The sequence below is a fragment of the Magnolia sinica genome, chromosome 18 (genome assembly GCF_029962835.1).
Source record: "Magnolia sinica isolate HGM2019 chromosome 18, MsV1, whole genome shotgun sequence".
NCBI classification, from domain to species: Eukaryota; Viridiplantae; Streptophyta; class Magnoliopsida; order Magnoliales; family Magnoliaceae; genus Magnolia; species Magnolia sinica.
Window position 1 is genome coordinate 40,415,479 of NC_080590.1, and position 6,000 is coordinate 40,421,478.

The window sequence follows — 6,000 nt, forward strand, 5'->3', positions numbered from 1 at the left end:
TAAAAATATTTTTCTATCTTTTAATTCATTTCCTTACCTATTTTTTTTAATAAACATATCTCCTAAACTAAAATGGTTTACTTAACGTATCACGTATGACTTTGTCTCCACTCATTGAACCGCCTCATATTTACTCAACTGCATTATATATTAGTTGGATCGAAGTCGAGTTTGAATCATGACAGGATTTTATTTCGGCATTTGCCCGATTTCGGTCATACTGAGCTTGGGTTTGTTCAGACCGAATTAATTCTTAGTTAAATTGAATGAACTCTAAAATTCATCGTTCGTCATTGGAGTTTTTTGTGCACTTTCAGTTGGGAAATTGAGCGGGCATTTCTACCGAAATTGAATTTGCAGTAGGCTTGAATCAAGACCGCACATTTCTATCGAAATTGAGTGGGCCAAACTGAAAATTGAGTGGGCCAAATTGAGCAAGCCAAATTGGAATTTGAGCAGGCCAAACTGGAAATTGAGCAAAATAAACTGAAAATACAGTGGGACAAAGTATAAAGTTCATTTCATTATCCCCCAAAATTACAAAGTATACTATACATCCACCTATGCACTTCCAGTAAATATAAAGAAAATTTTCAAGTATGTGCATTTTAGTCCGAGTTCTTTCTCTAATCACGATAGCCTTGAGAAGGTTGATCCGAAGGATGGGTTGATAATCCAATATAGTTTTAATTGACCCTTTTGCAATCAACCCATCTCTCAAATCAACCCTCCCAAGGCCATTGTGATTAGAGAATGAACTACAACTGAAATGCACTTATATGGAAATTTTATGCACTTCAAGATTATTGTAAACCTTAACAATGTATATCTAACGCTTGCCTGTCTCGCTCAATTTCCAGTTTTTCAATTTGGCCTGCTCAATTTCCAATTTCTCCTTGGTCAATTTCCAGTTTATCCTGGTCAATTTTCAGTTTGCCCCGCTCAAATTCCAAATTTTCAGTTTGGCACGATCAATTTCCATTTTGACCACAAAGTGATTGAAATTGACCACGAAGTGAATGAAATGAATTTTCCACCATCGACTTGATGGAATCTTGAAAAATAACTAAGTTGGTTGGCTAAATTAACTTCTCCTACCCCAAAATCATATGTGGTATGTTTAAGTATATCATTCTAGTTTAAAAGATATGCTTGTTAAATAAATAAGTAAAGAAATGAATTAAAAGATATATATATATATATATATATATATATATAATTATGTATTAGAGAAAAATGAAAAGGGATAAAAAGTTCTCCTTGCAAGGAAAAAAAAGAAAAACATCTTTACCGCGTTCGTTTTTTTTTTAGTTGTGTTGTTTTTATAGGTCCCATCATGAGGTTTGTGTTATATCCAAGCCGTCCATCTATTTGGCGAGCTCATATTAAGGCTTGAGACGAAAAATAAGATAGATCTAACTATCAAGTGGACCACACTATAAAAGGCAGTGGGGAATTGAACGTCTACCATTGAAACCCTTTTAGGGGTTACCAAAGTTTTGGATCATTATGAAATTTGTTTTTCCTCTTCATCCAGGCCTCTGTAACCTTATGAATAGATTGGATGGAAAATAAATGTTATGTGGGCCCTACAAAATTTGTAACGGTGAAAATCAATTTTCCGCTGCTCTCTGTGGTGTGGTCCAGTTGATCTTTGGATATGATTTTTTTTTTTTGAATAATGCTCCGAAATGATCTCGAAATATGGATGAACGATTGTAGATATAATAAATACATAGCTGTGGGGCCATGTTACTTTGATCTCTTTTGAGCCGTTCGTACAACTTTCGGTTGGAGGAGCCTCGGCTTCGAGAGGAAGGGAGGGGTATTCTCGTCCTCAAAATTGCTGTCCGTACGAGCAGCTCTAAGTTCCAAAACTAAGTTTTTATTCTTTCGTAAAAACAACTGGATAAAATGTAGGGTCCACAGTCCTAAATTTCTCCAGGTCAAGAGACGCGGATCGGTGATGTTGAAAACGGACGGCGGATTGGGTACTACCCTATTAGTACCTAGCTAGAGACGGACGGTCCAAGTAGGGACTCTGTGGGGCTCACCTTGATGTATGTATTTCATCCACACCGTCCATCAAAATTTAAAAATCATTTTAATCTATAATATTACAAAAGAGGCATATCGAATTCTCAGGTGTACCACACCACGGAAAGAACTGCTGACAATGACGCCCACCGTTGAGACCTTCCTAGGTTCCACCGTGATGTTTCTTTGCCATCCAACCCATTCTTAAGGTCGTATGAAGGGAAATATAAATATTAGCTTGTTCTAAAACTCAGCGGTTAACAATAATTTTTCAACAGTAAACGTTCATTCTCCTTTTCCACAAGTAGTGTGGTCCACATGAGCCTCGTATCCGCCTCTTTAATACGTGAGCCCCTAGTTGGTTATTCGGTCTCTACCTAGGACCTAGTAGGATGGTGACCTATTTGCCTCGGATGGCAACAGTAGGGGTGTACATCGAGTTGAACCGAGTCAGCCAGCCTCTCAACTCGGTTCAGCTCAACCACTAGCTGACCTTTGCTTGAACTCAGCTTAGCTCGGTCGTTGAGCCTGACTAGCCGGCTCAGCTCGGCTCGGTCAGTGGCTCGGCCTGCCTCGAGCCGAGTTCGCCATTGAGGCATTTCCACAAACACTAACTTCAAAATCTTTCTATATGTGAAATAGAAGCAATTGTTTTACAATTATTTTATCAAATACTTTTTAAGTAACATAAAATATTTGTTTCATGTACATACCTTCTCTGTTGCCCGCCACACTTCGTTGAGTCATTTTATCAAACACTTGGTGAGCAACATCAATGGCAAAGTAACCGAGTCACTGAACTGGTTCGATCCAAGTTCAATTCAAGCTGGATTTGATCCAAGCCGAGTTGAGCTGGGGCTTGTTCAAACTCAGCTCAAACTCATTTTTGAGCTCAAAAAATCAGCTCGACTCGGCTTGAACTCAGCTTCAAACTAAGTAAAATCAAGGTTTTTTTGAGTTGAGTCGAGCTAATCAAGCTAGCTCGGTTCCTGTACACCCCTAGGCAACACCTGTGGGTTTAAGGCAAAGTAGGGAAACAGATCAACTGGTGTACTACACACCAACTATATGTCTAGTCAATGTATATGTCGTGCAAAGACGAGCAGTGATGCTCCTCGAGCTCTGAGTTGTACGAACGGTTCAAAGGAGATCAAAGTTACATGGCCCCACAATGATGTATTTATTATATCCACACCGTTCATCTACTTTTTGACATTAATTTTAGAGTACTATCCATAAAATGAATCATATCCAAAGATCAAAAGGACCACATCACAAACAGCAGCAGAGATAATGATTTTCACTGTTAAAAATTTTATAGGGCCCACTATAACGTTTATTTTCCATGCAATCTATCCATAAAGTTACAAAGACCTGGATGAAGAGCAAAAACAAATTTCATATTGATCAAAAACTTATGTGAACCCCACAAGGGTTTCAATGGCAGATGTTCAATCTACCACTTCTTTTTGTAGTGTGGTGTAATTAATCGTTAGATCTGTCTTGTTTTTCATCTCAAGCCTTGATACGAGCTTGCAAAATGGATGGACAGTTTGGATATATCACATACATCATGATGAGAGCCACGGTACTTGCCAACGTCAATACACCCGCCATATAGCTGGTGTGTGGTACACCAGCCAATCCGCTTCCTCAAAGTAGCCCCAGCAATCCTGAAATAACCTTTAAAAAAATCTCTTCTCAAAACAAGTCTGCCTCACTTAAACAATTTTCCGACTTTTTTCTGGTGGTTGAGTTTCTTTCCACGTAAAGGCCCTCCTTTTCATGAAATGGTACTGGGTCCCCTAAATGTTTAAATGGCCCCACTTCATGAAGGAAATGATCCATTGATTGTAACTGGACAATTGTAAAATCAGTTGAGAGTAGTCTTTTCGTAACCGATATACATTTTCATGGCCCACAAGATCTTTAGAAGTTTATATTCATTCATATATTATTTCCTCCAATGTGTTGACCCGTGATGCATTTTAATTTTGAACTTGGTTGGCTCCACAAAATTATAAACCCTTCCATGCAAACATGATGGATCCCCTAATGCTAAGCCGGTTGGCCCCAAACACGGTACCTTAGATTCTCATATAAAGGGCATGCATAGCTGGGCCCTAAACCTTGTTTTTTTATTTTTCTATTTGTTGTCTTTTGCAACGCAGGGGCTACCATTGTTGGAAGCTTGGACGGTTGGTAACAACCGTATGGAAAAACCGTAATCTCCAACAAAACTCTGACTACTCTCTAGCATCTTTCTGACCACACTATGGTGGCGAAAGGTGGGTTTATTTCTCTTGTTTTCTTAGTTTATGAGGATAATGGATTTTCTGAAGATAATGGAGTTTGCGGATATGGAGTTTGTTAAATAGAGTTTGTGGAACAGAGGTCATGTGATGGAGCTTGTGGAGATGTTCACATGGACCGCACTTTTGAGTCCCTTGTATGGCCTGCCTTATATACAAGGCCCGCACCTGGGACCTTCTCTGTCTTACCGATGTACACATGGCTCACACTTGGGATACATGGCTCATCAATGTGCACAGGGCTCACAATCATAGATTGCCGATATACACATGACTTGCACTTGGGACACATGGCTTGCATCAGGGCACATGTCTCATCGATGTATAGATGGCGAGCCTTATGTCCATGTCTGAGCTATGTTGACATCGATGAGCCAGCGAAAGACCCAAGTGTGAGTCATATGTACATCAACAAGCCATACAAGGTCCCATGTGCATGACATCTCCACATCAACAAGCCACAACAACCATATATACATCGGCAAGTCAAATAGATCTAAGTTGTGCGAGCCATGTATATATCAGCAAGACATGTGTACACCCAACTACAAGCCATGTATATAGCCAATTACGAGTCATTTGTTCACCAGCTAGTTACATGCCCATTATTAAATACTTAAAATATTTACTTATTCGTAGTATTTCCCGCAATGATTAGGAAAAAAGGAAAGAACCGGTAATCCATTTTGAACAGGAAAATGGGATGGTTACTGTTTCTCTTCGGCAATTTCAAGTTGAGCTGTTGATTTGGATGGTGAAGATGGCCTTACAACTCGGGCCACAATATGCAGGGCTTGGGCTGGGCTAGATTAGGCTTGCTACAATGGCCTTAGTACAAACGGGCACAATCCCAAGCTTGAAAACATTTGCTCGGTCCAAGCACGATCTGAAAATTGATCCAACCCCTGGATTCAAAGGTTAATGTTCCTCATCCATTCGTTTGGACGAATAAGTAGACATTCGGAAAAATGAAAATCGACGGTCCACATGAAAGATGCATGTGCTGCGTAATTGATAGTCATAACATATATTTGCCCTATCAAAAACGTAGACACGAAGTAGGGCCATGATCTGGTCGGGCTAAAATAACATGAGGGTAACTGTAGTTGGAAAAACCAGGCCCAGTATAAGCCCAGTACAAAGCTCAGCCCACAGTCCAAGCCCAGTACAAAGCTGGACCGAAAGCTCGCCTGGCCCATTCCCGCACCTACTTTCCGACCAGAGTTCGTTTCGCCTCAGTCACGACTCACACTCCACCGTACGTCGCTGCCCACCGGGACCCACGTGCTTATTGGTACGAGATCGGAACCGTCCATTCTGTGGGTTATATTCTCTAAGGACTACTCTAGGAAAATTATACTGAATGGATGACATTTACCATCACTATCTATACATGAATTTTGAACACTGAAACTAAAATTTTCAATAGCTCAAATTCAAATTAAAAGATCAAAGGCTTTGATTATTATAAGAGTATGATTCTAGGATAATACGTTATTTACAATAATAAAAAGAATATGGACCGTTAAAATCCTCGAACATGTCAGCATGTGGACCACAGTGGGCGGTGATAGCGGCTAGATCGTGAGTCGCGACGTAGACAAAACAACGAGCGTCTTACCGGGTACCCCTGGTGAGGAAGGAGTCTAGC